This window comes from Canis lupus, chromosome 36 (genome assembly GCF_011100685.1).
Source record: "Canis lupus familiaris isolate Mischka breed German Shepherd chromosome 36, alternate assembly UU_Cfam_GSD_1.0, whole genome shotgun sequence".
In the NCBI taxonomy this organism is placed as follows: domain Eukaryota; kingdom Metazoa; phylum Chordata; class Mammalia; order Carnivora; family Canidae; genus Canis; species Canis lupus.
Window position 1 is genome coordinate 26,618,273 of NC_049257.1, and position 16,928 is coordinate 26,635,200.

The following is a 16,928-nucleotide window of genomic DNA, read 5'->3' on the forward strand; positions in this document are numbered from 1 at the left end:
CATCCCTCCTACTCCCCCCTGTCCCCCCCCAGCCCCCCGCAGCCTCTTGGCGCCCCCTCCCCCCTCCCCTTCTTCGGGGCCCAGCTGAGGGGTGCTGAGCCACGCCCCGTGCAGCCATGGGGGCCTCCCCCGCCCCCTACGCCCCAACTCCCCCCGTCCCCCCCAGTCCCCCTACTGCCCCCCTGTACCCCCAGCCCCTCGCGGCCTCTCAGCTCCCCCTCCTCCCCCTCCCCCCTCCTCCCCCTCCTCTTCTGCGGGGCCCAGCTAGGGTGCAGCCGTGGGGCCTCCCCCCGCCCCCCAGCCCCCATCCCTCCTACTCCCCCGCCCCCCCCAGCCCCCCTACTGCCCCTCGTCCCCTCCCAGCCCCCCGCGGCCTCTCGGCGCCCGCTCGTGCCCCCTCGTCCCCCCTCCCGCTCCCCTTCTGCGGGGCCCAGCGGAGGGGTGCAGCCGTGGCCCCCTGCCCGCGAGCCCGGCCGGGCGATCCCACACCCCGCGCCCCGGGTTGGCCGCGGCTGCGGGCGGTGCGGTGGCTGCAGGGTGAGGGTCCGCCCGCGGAGCTCCCGGGTGAGCCGCGCCCTGGGGGCCTGGGGGGCCTGTTGCTAACCCGGGGAGAGCTCTGACTCCCTGACTAGAGCCTCGGGAGCTCTTCGGCTTGCGGCTCGCCTCGGCCCTGGGACCTCTGCCCCCGTGCGATCCGGGTCCCGAGGTCACTGCCCGCGCCCGGCCCTGGGGCTGTGGGGCGCGGAGGGTGCGGGGGCGGCTGCGGCTGCGGCTGTGGGGCCCCTGCCCCCGCGGACGCCGAGATTTGCACAGTGGCCCTCCAGTTCCAGGGAAGATCATTTGTTTGACGCTTCTACTGTAACTCACAGACACCTCCCTTTTAAGATTTAATATTTTCTTCTTCCTGGCTGGATGGGAAATTGCTTCTCCTGCAGAGCTCAAAGGTCACAGCATATTATTGTCATTTGTCCTGAGCTGGTAGTGGTGCTGCCTTTGTTTGCCCCCTGCCCAGCTGGGCCGCAGAGCTTTGGCACCGTTTCTTGTTTCACCGCATGCATCATTTAGCCATCCTGATAGGTTTTTTTATGTAACTTTTTCTATTTTTTAAGTGACGTATAGGTTTATTTTCTTAGAAAAAAAAATCAACCTACCATTTTTTTAAGGTTTTTTAAAAATTTATTTTTTATTTTTTATTATTATTTTTTTAAAATTTTTATTTATTTATGATAGTCACACAGAGAGAGAGGCAGAGACACAGGCAGAGGGAGAAGCAGGCTCCATGCACCGGGAGCCCGACGTGGGATTCGATCCTGGGTCTCCAGGACCGCACCCTGGGCCAAAGGCAGGCACCAAACCACTGCACCACCCAGGGATCCCCCCAAAATTTAATTTTTAAAAGTTAATATGTGCATATAAGGAAACTGAAAAACATAAGAAGCAAAGAACAAAGTCATCATGATCACATCTTTAAATTTTTATTTATTTGTTTATTTTTAAGATAAATTTATTTATTCATTCATTCATTCATTCATTCATTCATTTATAATAGGCATAGAGAGAGAGAGAGAGGCAGAGACACAGGAGGAGGGAGAAGCAGGCTCTATGCCAGGAGCACAACATGGGACTCAATCTCGGGACTCCAGGATCACGCCTTGGGCCGGAGGCAGGTGCTAAACCTTTGAGCCACCCAGGGATCCCCAATCACATTTTTTTTTAAAAAAGATTTTATTTATTTATTCATGAGAAGAGAGAAACAGAGACACAGGCAGAGGGAGAAGCAGGCCCCATACAGGGAGCCAGACGTTGGGACTCCATCCTCGGTCCCCAGGGTCACACCCTGGGCTGAAGGCAACGCTAAACCGCTGAGCCACCAGGCTGCCCCAGCCTACCGTTTTTCTAGAAGAATGAGACAATAAAAAAAAAAAAAATTAAGTTTAATAAACTGGTAGACTGACAATTATAAACTTCTAATAGGACTATATAACCGTTTTCTCTGGCTTTTTTTCCCCCCACTTTGAAAGACCAGCGTTATTAAGAGTTTGGGTACTGTCACAATATTCTTTAGGCTTTCAGAAGTTTGCTAACAGTTTAATTCAGTTGTTTAATTACCCTAAAATTTAAGTTAGAATTAGACAGAGGTAATTTGATGATCTTAACCTAGACATATTCCAAATTTATAACAACAGATTCTTGGTTCAACTGTTGGCTGCTTTTCTGTTGCGAAGAATAAATGAGCTCTTAGTGAAAATCAAAGTTAATAAAATGCTAAGCATTTAAACAATTTTTATACTACCTCCGATTTAAAGCTTCTTTTCCTATCAGGTACCCTGTTTTCCTGACGTGTTTTTATGCCTACTTCTCAGATTCTCCAGGCCCCAGAGAAGCGGCATGCGGAGACCTCCCAGGATGCGCTGCAAAGGGATCCGTGATAAACACAGTCTCTAATTCCTTATCTGCACTCTGCTCTCCTCTCTTACCTTCCTTTTCACCTTTTCCTTCTCTCCTTGACCCCGAATTCTTTTCTCATCTGGCTAACCGCTAGAATTCCTGCTGCTAAGTCTCAGCTAGAGGTTCTGTTTCCTGCAGAGGACAGGAAATGTGGCTGCTCCTCCTTGATTGATAAGATGTGCAGAGCCCTGCTGAGCAGCTGCAATAAGCAAACCCCTGCTTCCGCACACGTGGCTGTTTTTAAGACATTGATCTCCACCTGGGAGCTTGCCTTTCTTGGGAGGCCTCAGGGAGGATGACCTGGCGTGGGGACACGGTAGCTGATCAGTCTGTGGTCGTATCCCCCGTGGAGCGATCATGCCCAATGGGAAGGGGACCATTAGGCGCTGAGATTATGGCATTCAAGCCTGATTCATGTTGATAAGGACAGCTACATTGCCATAGTGGCCTTTATATTGAGTTGTTTTTGTTATGACTATTATTGTTCAAGAATTGCATTTTCCAATTAATGGAAGCACTTTAGGTACATTATCTATAATAATCATTTTTAATGATAACAACGAATATGGAAATTAGGCCAGAGCATAAAATTAAGGATATTTGAATAATTATAGTGCAATCAAGTCGAAATTACTGACGACTTTATTTGATGCTGGATTATGTGGAAAACAGCGCAAGAACATACGTGCTTTGGAAGTTGAAAGTACATCAGATTTTGACAGCACATCTGCATAAATTACCAAGTAGTTTGGGTGACTTTTTTTTTTTCCTCCATAAATCTTCATGTAAAAATAATATTTGTAAGGATGAGTTGTGAACTAAACTGGAGTGAGTCAACTAAAATTGCAAGTAACTTCTTAAGCATGTTTGCTCTTTGAAAGCATAGTTGTGTAAACTATGTTTGACATAGTGCCTAGGCAATAATGAAATATTGTTCTTAAATTTTTTTTGAAATATCGTTATTAATGTTTAAAGATGTGCCATATGACCAACAGAATTGACTAGAGGGAAATGTGGTTAATTGGATCAATGACTAAGCATATAAAATATATTTGCGGTGGGGGCGGGGGGGGTGCCTGGCTGGTTCAGTCGGTACAGCATGTTGACTCTTGATCTTGGAGTTGTGGGTTCGAGCCCCATATTAGGGGTGGAGTTTCCTAAAAAAAAAAAAAAAAAGAAAAAATGTATTTGGTTGAAGGGGTTAGTAGATAAAACAAATGATGTAGTTTTATATGTCAGATATTTCTTCATTCCATGTTAACAATGGAATGTATTATCTCAGTGGATTTAGAAGCATATGCCTCGGTTGGTAATGTACGTGATGATACAGATGAAATAAGGAGGAGTAGGCTATGTATGAATATTTGACTTTCTTGAGATCACAAAATGAAGTGAGTCAAGGACATAACTGGAATAAGACCAAATGGGATAGAAGTCCAGGGCGAGGAGGAGCTGCATGCATGCACCACTAGTTTCTTTAGTGAGTGACCTCTCTTTGCACGTTACTATATTAAAAAATTATCGAAGATAATTGTGATTGTTCAAATAATGCCCTTCTCTCCAAAGATATCCACTCTTTAATCCCTAGATCCTGTTTCATATGTTACATTAAATGTCATAAAGGATTTTGCAGATGTAATTAAGGTTATGGGTCTGAAAATAAGGAGATTCTACTGGATTATCCAGGTAAACCCAATGTAATCCCATGAGTCCTTTAAAGCAAAAAAGAAGGTAGAAGAATCAGTCAGAGAGATGTGGCTGACGAGGGAGACAGAAGAGATGCTGTAGGGGAAGTCCGAGAGATTCCACACCTGAGAAGACTCTGAGATGCGAGGGCCCTGCACAAAGATGGAAGGAGGCCCCAAGAGCTAAGGATAGCCCCTCGCTGACAGGCACCAAGGCCTTGGGGACTGCAGTCCTAGAATAGCAAGAAGCTGGCCTCTGCCCACAGCCTGAGTGAACTGGGAAGAGGATCCTTCCGAGACCTTCCTGATACGAGCCTAGCTTGCCATCGGTTTGATTTGGGTCCTGGGAAACCTGCTACAGAGAAACCAGTTGAGCCAATTTGGACTTCTTACCCATGGCACTCTGAGATAATACATTGGTATTGTTTTAACATCTTAAATTTGTGACTGCTTGTTAGGGCAGTGATGGAAACTAAGACAGTAACATGCAGTAAGATGCTCAGGTTTTCAATTTACATCTTGATGAATTTTTCTCCATCTGCAGTCCCATGTAACCATCACACCAAGACGGAATATTTCCAGATCCTTACAAAGCTCCCTCATGCTCCTTTCCTGTCGGTACCCTCTTCTCGCTTGCCCTAGAGGTAGTCACCATTCTGACTTTAGTACCACAGGTTACTTTTGCCTGTTTTTGAACTTCATCTGAAGGAATCATTATGGACTCTTGGGCCTGGCTTGTTTTATTCATTATATGTCTGTAAGGTTTTCCATATTGCTGTACACAGCAATAGCTTGTTCTTTTCTATGGCTACCCAGTAATACGCATCTGCTGTGCGGCTCTGTAAATTGCTATTCATTGTATGAATAGAGGACAATTGATTTGCTCATTCTTCTATTGGTAGATATTTAGATTTGTTGTGGTTTTTGACCATGATGAATGAAGATGTGATAGACATCTTTGTCCATATCTTGGGGGGGACATACGTACTCATTTCTCTTGGGTCTATAGCAAGAAGGGAGTGGAATGGCTAGGTTATATGATGGGTTTATCCTTAGTTGATATTACCAAACAGATTCTGCTTCTTATTCTCTACTGATTTTGGACTTTCTCCAGGGAGCACCAGTGGAACAAAGGAGAGCCCAAGAAACAGAAACACATATTTATGCTTACCTAATTTATGGTGAGCAAATCATTGAAATTCATTGGGAAAAAGAAAGTCTTTTCAATAAACGATGCTAAATCGATTGGATATCTGTATGGGGAAAGATATGAATGTTGTTCTGTAGCTCATACTACTCGCCAGTTATGGTTCAAATTGGATGATAGAACTAAATCTAAAAAGAAAAAAAAAGTAAAACTTAAAGAAGAAAATGTAGAAGGAGATATTCATGACCTAGAGGTAGGCAGACGCTTCTTTTTTTTTTTTTTTTTTTAGGCAGACGCTTCTTAAGCAGGATATTAGAAAGCATAATTCATAAAAGGAATGGTTGATAAATCTGACTTCATCAACATCAAGAACTTCTGTTTACTGAAAGACATCATCAGGAAAGTGAAAAGGCAAGCCTTAGACTGAGAGAAGGTGTTTGTAATGCATATATCAGCATAGGACTCGTATCTGGAATATGTAAAGAACTCCTTGAAATCTTTAAGTAAAAGATGAACAGTTCCAAAAAAAAAAAAAAAAAGGCAAGTAGTTCAATCTAAAGGGGGCAAAGGCTTGAATGGGCATGTCACAGGAATGGATATACAAAAGGCCAATAAATCTATAGACAGGTTCTGAACTTGTTTGGTCGCCAGTGCGACGCGATAGGACAATGAGACGCTGTGTAGACGGCAGCACACAGAGAGCAGAGTGGCTAGAGTGATGAGGAGTGCTTTCAACAAGGATGCAGAGCAACCGAAACTCTCCTCTTCCTGGTCAGAGCTAAATTGGTGCAGCCACTTTGGACAAATGTTCCGCAGTATCCCTGACACTTCTGTTAATATTTTAGGAAGTCAGAATTTACCAGAGGGATAAAAGTAACCACGGTGGTGCTGGGAGAGATTTTGTGAACTCTCTTCTCTTAGGAAGAACACTGGGGTGGTGGGGAGGTGTAGACAAAAGCCCTGGAGAGGTAAATAAAGGGATATAGTGCATCTGTGTCTTTGAGGGAAACTCAGACGCTGTGTAAGCTTGTTTCCTCTACCAGCAGGGCCACGACCATAATAAATCAGACGTTTGTGAAGCTACGTGGCCTCACTACCTGGCTCTTCTCCTAGGCCACAAAACAGGATTCAGAATTTGTGAGCTGGTCGGTGAGTGCTTTTGTGGGTTGGCTCGGTGGGTGGGTGGCTCCCCTTTCCCTGCTGCTGCCCAGGGCCTGGAAGGGGTGGGGTTTGCTTCAGCAGGAAGGTTGCTAATCAGTGATGTTTTTCAATAGAAATAGGGGAGAGATGTGGTCTATGTATACAGTGGGATATTCCTCAGCCATTAGAAACAACAAATACCCACCATTTGCTTCAAGGTGGATGGACCTGGAGGGTATGATGCTGAGTGAAAAAAGTTATTTGGGGAATAAAAATTAGTGAAGGGGGGAAAAAGGGGGAATAAATAAAGGGGAAAGGAGAGAAAATGAGTGAAAATATCAGTGAGGGAGACAAAACATGAGAGACCTAACCCTGGGAAACGAACAAGGGGTGGTGGAAGGGGAGGTGGGCAGGGTGTTGGGGTGACTGGGTGACGGGCACTGAGGGGGGCACTTGGCGGGATGAGCACTGGGTGATATGCTATATGTTGGCAAATTGAACTCCAATAAAAAAATAAAAAAGAAAAAAGAAAAAAAGAAAAAAGAAAAAGAAATAGGGGAGAGTTTTACTAGAGCGGTTTCACCTTCCTCTTAAAATACTCTCTAAAATGGATCAGTGCATTTTAAATGACTATACAATAAAAATGTTACTCCTTCCAGAGTTACCATTTTCCTCTGTAAAGCCAAGCTTTAGGTGTTTAAAATTTTTTTTTTAAAGATTTTATTTTTAAGCAATCTCTACGCCCGACATGAGGCCTGAACTTATAACCCCGAGATCAAGAGTCCCATGCTCTACCACCTGAGCCAGCCAGGCGCCCTGATGTGTTTTAATTTTGAAGGAGACATTCCCAAAGCTAGAATTATTTGCATCATGAGATTTCATGCTTCTTGGTGCCCTCTGTTAAGAGGCAATTCTTCTCTCTCTCAGGACTGCGCTCCATACTATGTTCACAAAAAAGGTTCATTTTGAGGATGACGTGGGGCCTAGAGAGATGAGGACAGCATCCTTAGCTGTCACTGGCACCTGTTCTGCTTTGTCCTGGTGCTGTTGATGGATTGCCCTAATTCCTGCTTGTTCACCATCACTTACTTTTGCCTTGTTATAGACACCACCGTCAGGCATTTTAATGTTGAAGACCTTTTGCTTTCCCCCATGTCCGTTTCTTCTATGATATAGATGAATATAGACTCTAATACTTTTCTGTTGTTCTTTATTAGCCAGAGGAGAGTAAACAACTTGATTGTTCTCAGAACCTGTCTCATGCCTCATTAGGTACTGGGGGTAAGCAGACGGCAGCAGCATTACATGGCTCTGCAGAAACATCTGATTTATTTTTATGAGCAAGTTATAGTCTTTAAGACATGAGCACCAAAGTCACAAGTGGTGCCATATACATCATAAAAATGAAAGATGTTTTCTTACATGTCATGAAATAACCCATGCATGTAATTCCTTCGAGGGGAAAGAATAAATAGTCGCTTAGAACAAATTGATTTTTTTTTTTAAACCATGTTATATAGTTGTCTTTCCAAAATCGGTGATTTGGTTGCCTTGGCAAAAATTAAAAAGCACAAAAATGTTAGCATCTGTATCTGAGAAGAGTGTGAAAGTTCAAATTTTTCCTGGCTTAATGCATGGTCTTCTAATCCCGTTTTTGTAGAGAAGCTTCTCCATTTGGAAGGTTGCTCTTCCTGAGAGCAAAATTCTTTTGTTTAGAAGTGTGTATCTTTAAGTGATTTCATTGATGATGAATGAGCACAACCAAATATCCTTTGCTAGCAGAAGGGCTGGGTTTGTTATTTTGGATTTATGAGACAATAATAATAACCTTGCATTTTCCAATATTTTATCATTTACAGATTGCTTTTTCTCAATAAGCGTGGCAGGTAGTTTTCAGTCCCTATTTTTCAGGTAAGAAAACCACGACAGAAGTTATTTTATATGGTTATTAAACGACAGAAAAATCAGGTTAAAATTCAGTCTTCCTACAATGGGGTCCTAGAGTCTAAGTTTTAATTCTTTTTTTTTTTTAGATTTATTTATTTATTTGAGAGAGAGAGCGAGCATGTGGCCACAAGCAGGGGGAGGGGCAGGGAGAAGGAGAGAGAGAATCCCAAGCAGACTCCATGCTGAGCACGGATGCTGATGTGTAGGGTTTGATCTCAGGACTCTGAGATCATTATGTGAGCTGAAATCAAGAGTCGACCACTTAACCAACTGAGCCACCCAGGCACCCCCTAAGTCTTAATTCTTTTTTTTTTTTTTTAAGTCTTAATTCTGATCTTGGTTTTACTTATAATTGCTTTTATAAGACTCTCTGAGAAGAACTGTTCCTTGATGGCTTAGCAGACTTTGAGGATCAAACTCAGAGCTGGGAATCAAAGGCCTTGAGTTCTAGTTTGGACTCTTAATTCAGAAAGCATGCTACCTTCAACAGGTTTCTTATTCAGCAAACAGCAAAATATTTCTCAGAGACCTACAGAATGCAAAGTCTGATATTAGGCTCTGTGGCACCAACCAACAAGTGGGAAAAATTCTTTCTCTCCAAAGAACTTATACTTGGCTTTAGGACACAAGATTGATTTAAAGGTTCAATTCATGCTAATGTTAGAGTGTTATAGGCAGATGAGTCTTTTTTTTTTTTAAAGAAACCTGGGAGTTGAGATACGGCGGTGAATGGAACTGAGGAATGGAGTGGAGTGGGAGAGCTTTGAGAAACATCTGCCTCTGGGGGAAAGGAGGTGGCGAGAAGGGCCAGTGCAGGTAGTCTAGGGGGTAGCCGGGAAACAGGACAGTCAGAAAAGTATAAGACAAAAACCCAGTTTCAAAAAGAAGGAGGGGGCTGATTTTAACAAGAGAGTAAAAATGCTGTATTTTAGAAGTTTTCTGTTGCAAAAGTATTAGGAAGAAATGTAGTAATCTTTATAGAATGAGTCCAGGAAGTCTATTAAAGCTTGTTTCCTGATCTTGTAGGGGTGTGTGGATAGGAGACATTTCTAGAACTTGGTCTGGTAGTTTTCTATATTTCCTAAAAGATAAAAAACTCACAAAAATAGACAAAGCCCAGTCGAAAAAACAACCTTGAATAGAGGTGCAAAAAGACAACTTTTTGTTGATGGAAGTATCAATTTCTCAGTGATTTGTTTCATCCTCATTTTTATTTTATGGTGTTAAATTTTCAGTGCTATTATTTCTCCAAGTGGTTGACTTTATGTATGTATGTATGTTTGTATGTATGTATTTATTTTCAGTTCTAATATAGCTACCATACAGTGTTATATTGATTTCAGTGATTCAACAATTTTATGCATTACTCAGTGCTCTTTAAGATAAGTATACTCTTAATCCCCTTCACCGACTTCACCCATCCCTTCACCCACCTCCCCTCTGGTAATCATATGTTTGTTTTCTATATTTACTATTATTTTTAAAAATAGAATTCCTATTAAGAGTGTAAAAGAATTGGATGAATGTTCTTTAATTTCTCTGGGAAGTATCACTCCAAATTAAAAACAAATAGATTTTGACAAGTAGACAAAAGAGATTTATTTTCAAAGAGGACTGACTTAGTAATTATAATTTAGATGATTTGAAACACAGTATCTTCATTTCCTAAAACAGTTTGGAAAAAAGAAAAGATCTTTAAAAAGTGTGTTTAAAAGCATTTTTTTTTTTTAATTGATGAGAGTAGAGAGAAGTGTGAAGTGTGTTACAGCTTTAGATGTGTGGAGAATTTAAGAAGGTTAGTAGGGTTACTGTGAACTTACTTCATTTTCTTTCTTTACGTCTCTTATCAGAACATACTTGGAATTAATTTCTACAGCTTTGCTTGCCTTCCAGCTTCCTCCTGTGTTTTATGCCTTATATTTACTATGAAATGATAGAAGAATATTTAATATACAAATTATGTTAGACATCATCATGTAAGTCAACTGAAATGAAATTTATTTTCTACATTTGTAAATAACTTCTTAAATTTTACGGACTGCTTGTCAAGACTGAAAAAAATAGACTGTCAAGATTTTTGGAGATGACATCTAAGAAGTTTTTAAAGATCAGATACATTTATCAATATTTTGTTCCATTTTTCTGATTTATATTAGAGTTATTTTTATAGCATTAATTCTTTGTGTGATGATGTTGAATATTATTAAGTACTTAAATTCTTTAGGCATGTAGTTTGTATAGTAGATCAACAGATCTACTATAGACTTGAAACCTGGACCCCTACATCTAATGATAACTTTATTCTTTTATATTGCCATAATTTTTTCTCCTAAAATTTCCTAGTTTTCCTTCTCAGAGCCTTGACATCAATGTCTTTTTCTAAATGAAAATGGAAAAAGCCCAAAGTGAGGATGTGTAGAAAGAATTTTGCCAGGAATGTTTAATTTGACCTATACTTAATACCTGCATGGCAAGCAGATAGCAAGATTGAAATACAGTATCTCCCCAGACATGAGACCCCGATATAAAAGTTTGTGATCGGATGAAATTATTTGGTAGCTCCTTCTGGCAACTAAAAGATTTTGGATTTCATTGTATGAGAATTGTGAATAATAATTTCTGGGGATATTTAGTAAAAAGGCAACTTGGAGTTGGGAATATTAAAAAGAGAAGTCAAGCTGATGATGGAGAAAGAACAAATTTGTATAACAACTGAGACAGACACTGAAAGATACCTGGTAGAAATACTGGGCCTTGGAAAAAATTCCTCAGTCGTCTCTAGGAGGAAGGGAGGCTACTTGGTTGAGGCTTCAGTGAGCTAAGCGCCTGGGGCTTGGGAACCTGGAGAGACCAGGAGGCTGGTGGTGGGCGTGTGGGAGTCCGTTCTGAGTCATAGACTTGAAAGACCATGGTCATTTAGATGTAGTCACAGACGAAGAGAAAAGATGCACCCTTGGCAGAGTCAATGACAATTACACGGGAGACGTTAACAGTAGCGGTGATGCCAGAGTTTCCAGACGAGGAGACCAAAGTAGGATATTGTAATATTGTCAGCACTCTTGTATCCGAGGACACTAACCCCCGAGGCATCCCTCAGTGCTATTTGTGCAGATTTAGAGATGAGACTCAGAACTGTGGAAACGTGGTTATTAATTTGGCTGTTCAGGTGTGACTAGTTATATTCAAGGGCTGGTACATCCGGGGACCCATAATGGTGTATGGAGCCTCACCATTATGTTCCAAGACTAAAAAGGTTGCTGTTATTGACTCTGCTAAGGGTACACGTTTCTATGTGGCCAGTGCCACCAGTTCCCCGTACACATGCTTAGGGTTCAACTTAGATGTTACATTCATAGGGATGCCCTCCTGGTCCCTTCTCTCTCTGTGCCTTTGTAGCTCTCTGGACTACTTTTTAAAAAAGACTACTTATTTATTTATTCATGAGAGACACACAGAAAGAGTGAGGCAGAGAGACACAGGCAGAGGGAGAAGCAGGCTCCATGCAGGGAGCCCGATGTGGGACTCGATCCCGGGCCTCCAGGATCACGCCCTGGGCTGAAGGCAGATGCTAAACCGCTGAGCCACCTGGGGATCCCCTGGACTACTTCTTTGTAGACTTGCACATGTGTAATTATTTAAGTTTTTTCTGTACTTCTTCAATTTTAAGACATACCCTACCCCAATATTTTTAGCATTTTAAAATGCATGATGTGTCTTCTAACTGAAAAGAATCATTTTATGTGATTGTTTTTTTTTGTTTTTTGATCATGGAGAAATTATTGAGATGATAGTATCCCTTATGACTGAGGACATCTTGCAATTTGCTTGGAATCCCCTTGGGAATGTGATTAGGTATGAATTATTAATTACTTATTCTTTTAAATCCAGCCTTACTTGGCATTAGGAATCTGGGAAATTTCTCCATTAAATTATGGATGATTTTGCTTATAAAAACTACTACTGTACAATTGTTGAGATACAAACTTTGGAGTCAGACCTGACCCTCTGAGGTTTGGTATATGTAATTGGTATGTAGTACAACGTGGTCTTTAATTGATTATGTATGTAATTATGTATATAATTGATCTTTTTAGGTTAAATGTCACAAATTTTAAAATGTTAAAAATGGAACCAGTAATGAATTACAACATTATTGGGTAAGTGCTTGAATAGAGGCGACTCTGAAATGACACAGTAGCATAAAGGGGTGTGACTAGCTCCCCGGAGGAGAATAGAAAAGTTTCACAGAATGGGTAGCTTGCAGGTAGACCTAAATGAATATTTAATAAATTCATACCCAGTCACATTCCCAAAAGAATTCAAAGTAAATTGCCAAATATATACAATGCAACAAAGTAAACAACAAAAGACAAATCTAGTAGGAGTAGAAAATAAATTTTGAATAATAAGATGGAGTCAGAGGGGAGACTCTGAAGGCAAAACTATGTGCTATAGGGTCCTACACAGTAGCCCATTCTATTTAGTATTTTCTCTCTCTCTTTCTAAAGAGGGGATTCAGGGAGTGGGCAATGGTAAGACAATCTGTTTTCAAAAATGATTTATTTAAATTGAAGTATTATGAGCATAATTGCTTTTTTTATTCAATGAACTTAATCTTGTATTAATTTCAGGTGTACAACATATTAATTGCACAATCCTGTACATCCCTCTGTGCTTACTGCAATAAGTGTAGTCACCACGTAATGTTACTACAATATTATTGACTTTTGTGTGCAGAGTGGACTGAGAGTGGAGGTAGGGAGCGAGGCTGGATATAGAGAAGCCAGGAAAGCTGAGAAACTAAGAAGCCCTTGAGATAAGTTAGTCATGTGTAATGAGGGTCTGAACTGGGGCAGTGGCAATTGGGGTACAGTAAGGAGGCTGATTCTGATTCCATTAACATCAAGACTGCTTTCATTTCTGGGATTTTGTTCTTTCTGCGTTTTTTAGGTTTTTTTTTTTTTTTTTTTTTAACCCTCAATGACCATACCTGTTGTTCAATAGATACTACTAGGGGGACCACAGATCTGACATTCTGGTAATGTATGCATTACATTTTGGATTCTAGCCTCAGTGACAGATACCACATATCAATCAAAATGAACTATGGGAAGCTGTGTTCGTCTGGTGGCACTGCTTAACAGAGGCAGAGTTTTTCAAGGTAATATCAACTTTAATTCTTACCATGAGATCACGGGTCTTCTTTTGATCTTCAACTAAATACGTAGTTTTGCTTAATCTCTGGGATGATGAGACACGGACACATACCCTGTTTGTAATTGCCGAGAGGCTATGGCTTGGTAATACTGAAATTTGCAGTTAATTTAATGGCTTGTTGAGACTTAAATAGACATCTAAAGAGGAAGGAAAATGTAGATACTGCCAGTAGTGTATGTAACACACAGCATAAAGTGACTTCAGTTTAGGAGATTTGCCAAAAATTGGTTAATGCATCTTCAGGTGGGACGAGCCTAAAAGGAGCTGGTTTAAGGGTCCAACAAAGTTCTCTTGGTGGGTGATTTTTCTCATCATCCCACTTTCCCTCAGTATTATGTCTTTGTTCCACCTTATTTTGTCCCTTTCCTTTATAAGCATGAGTGTGTCTGTATTGAATTTAAATTGTGAAAAAGTTACATGAGGTTTAAAGTGTTAATGGCTTGCTAAGCCATTATTTTGAAACAGGGAAAAAAAAAAAAAGAAAGAAAAGAAAGAAAGATAGTATTGCACAGTAATTTCCTGACAAAAGTGCCTCTGTTTTATGATTTATAAAAGAAGTAGGAAGCGTTTTCATTGAAAACTGCTAATTATTTTGGTTTTCCATGATGAAAACCCGTAATGTTGTTTAAATGTCTCTGTTCATTAGTTTACTCTGCGACACTGGTACATTTGTTTGCTTTATGTGTTCTCTCACTTCTCCACACCAAATAAGAGTGATACCATGATCCAAGAGCATAAAGTTTTTTGGAAATTATGACAATAGCCTCTTGACCATGAGAATCGTTGACTTTTAAGTTGTGCTACTCAAGATGAGAAGAATGTTCCAATCATCCTTTTTGGTCTATTATTTCATTTATCATCATGTATCTTAGAAGACGGCTCTTTTTTTTCTGTTTTGTCAGAAACATCCACAAATCAAATAATTATTGATACACACTTGGTGACTTATGTCTAAAATAAATTTAAAGGTTACTAAAGAAATTAACCTTGGTAGCAATTGTTTTTGTCATGCTAATGGCTCTTAAGGAATGATTTAATTGTGCATGCCTGTGGCAGGCGGCTCAATGACACTGCGGTTCCAACCAGAAAAGGGACAAGGTTGTAGGGTCAAACACCAGAAATAGCATGTTCCATCACTCTCAAATTCAACAAGTTCAAGAGTTTTTGAAGCCCAGAGTTTTCTTAACTTTGATCACAATAGGGATTGTGAATTTATGGATTCTGGTGTTTTCCTTTTTTTCCCCCTTTTCTTCCTGCTGTCTGCTTTGCTTTTGCTTGGTGCTGAATTATTGCTGCTTCTTTTCTTCCCACAAGCCCTTTAGTACGTGGTGGAGGTATGCGGGAGAGGTTGCAGCTGGGCTCATAAACGCTGCCCTCCGGAGTGCGCGCTGCAGGTTTAGGTGTGCTGATCGATCTCCTATCTGGAGTCCACGGCCTCTGTACCCGTCCAGCACGTTCTTTCTGCCCTCTTCGACTGTTTTCTCGCCCCTTACCCAAATGAACGCAGAATGCCATTCAGCAGACAGTGCTCGGTGTCACAGGGCCGACCCCAATCTGCCTCAGAAGATATACCATCCAGGTAATCCGGCTCTCCCAGGTGTGTGACCTTGTTTCTTAACACTAACTCTTTGGCATTTACTCTAGAATTTATGGACCAAGACCTCCTGCTCATCAGGTCCTTTCAGAAATGGGGAAAAAATATTAGCAATGAGGGAAGAATAAATCATAAATGAGTGATTCCTCTGAAACTAAGTAAAATAGAGATGGGACAGTGAATACTTATTTTGTGCTGGGCTCTGCTTTTTCAAAAAAAAAAAGTCTCATTCAAGGGATCCCTGGGTGGCTCAGCGGTTTGGCACCTGCCTTTGGCCCGGGGCGTGATCCTGGAGTCCCAGGATCGAGTCCCACATCGGGCTCCCTGCATGAAGCCTGCTTCTCTCTCTGCCTGTGTCTCTGCCTCTCTCTGTGTGTCTCTCATGAATAAATAAGTAAAATCTTTTTTAAAAAAAGTCTCATTCGAGGCATTCCCTTACTTCTCTGTCTTTTCACTTTGCTATTCTCTCTGCCAGCTTGCTCACGTCTCAGATTTGCCGGCCTGCTTGCTGTTTTACACGTTTGGCATCATCCCAGTTTAGACTTGTCTCCAGGAAGGCCTGAGAATTTTCTAGGTAGAATGGCAACGTAATTAGTAAGGAAGGAAAGGGAATGACCACAAGTCATGATTTTGCTAATGCACAGAAGAAAAACGTTAAGTAGGTATTATATTTCTTAGATGAACCCATGCGTGCACCCCTTTCTGCGCGCTAAGAAAGGCACTTCTTTTCCCTTTTCCCATCACGCGTCTACATAGTCACCTTGGCTGCTAATGTGATAGCTGCCAATTCTGAAGCAAGAGTAAAGTTGTACTCCGACAAGAGAAGAAGACTGCCTTTTACCGATTTCAAAACACCAAAGTGGCACTTGCAAGATACTTTATTTATTGCAAGAGACATCGCAATCAGTTGACGCTGGTTCTCACTGACTCACTGTTGAACGTAGTCTGCACTGGCCCTCAGATCTGGGTTCTCTGGCCCCTGCAGCTCGGGTTCCGTGGTCCTTAAGTTAATGACCATCCAGGAACCTGGAGAACCTGTGCAGAAGCCTTCACAGAACTTCCTGGGGGCATTTCTGATAGCCCTGGCTTGGGGCGTCTGGGCCTTCCTAGGGCTGGGTGGGCTCACCAGAACCCGTGAGCCAAAGCAGGTTACTATGGGGAGAGTGATTCCCCAAAGGAAAAACGTACTAGGTAGACAGATGAAAGGTCTTGTTCAATAGATGTGATAAAAATGGAGATAACTGGCTAGGGTTATTAAGAACAAAATGAAGTAAGAAAAGCGTAAACCGGACTTAGCAGCTGATATGAAGGTGGTCTTGCTGTAGGTTGTTTTCTACCCCATTGTAATGAAAAGACTCCCGGTTTTAGAGGACTCCAAATGGGAACATTTCTTTTATCTGATATGGAATCTATGAATAGCATTTCAGCTTCTACTTGCTGAGTGTTTTTTTTTTTTTCTCCTCTAAGGCAGTGGTCTTCAGATGGAAAAGTAATAGATTAAGGCTTCCAAATTTAGATAACACAGAATTATTAATTTTATTTGATTTCTGTAGGCTAGAAAGCAGATTGATATAAAATGAGAAAATGTGTCTTGACAGTTTCCAACAGTGAATGAGGATGGCCAGCCTTATTCAGATAGGAAAGGCAGATAATTAATGGCTAGTTAGTAGTTATTTGCATTTGTAAATGTTTAAATGAGTTCTTTAAAAATTCTACTAGATTGTAACTGTCCTTGTGGAGCAGGCAACTG

At 41.3% G+C, this 16,928-nt stretch overlaps 2 long non-coding RNA genes across 5 annotated transcripts in view; both read left to right on the forward strand.

Annotated features, from left to right (window-relative positions):
• The first annotated feature begins 6,230 nt into the window (after positions 1–6,230).
• LOC111094249 overlaps positions 6,231–16,928 on the forward strand; it is a 95,188-nt gene continuing 84,490 nt past the window's right edge. For 3 of the 4 annotated variants that reach the window (XR_005384858.1, XR_005384856.1, XR_005384857.1), the window contains exons 1-2: positions 6,231–6,429; positions 8,280–8,331. This is a non-coding gene — a long non-coding RNA (uncharacterized LOC111094249). The remainder of the gene's footprint in view (positions 6,430–8,279; positions 8,332–16,928) is intronic. The other variant, XR_005384855.1, reaches the window with a different exon arrangement.
• Positions 11,978–15,175, forward strand: LOC111094250. Its single transcript, XR_005384859.1, has 4 exons — positions 11,978–12,219; positions 12,462–12,524; positions 13,436–13,528; positions 14,899–15,175. It is a non-coding gene; the product is annotated as an uncharacterized LOC111094250 (long non-coding RNA).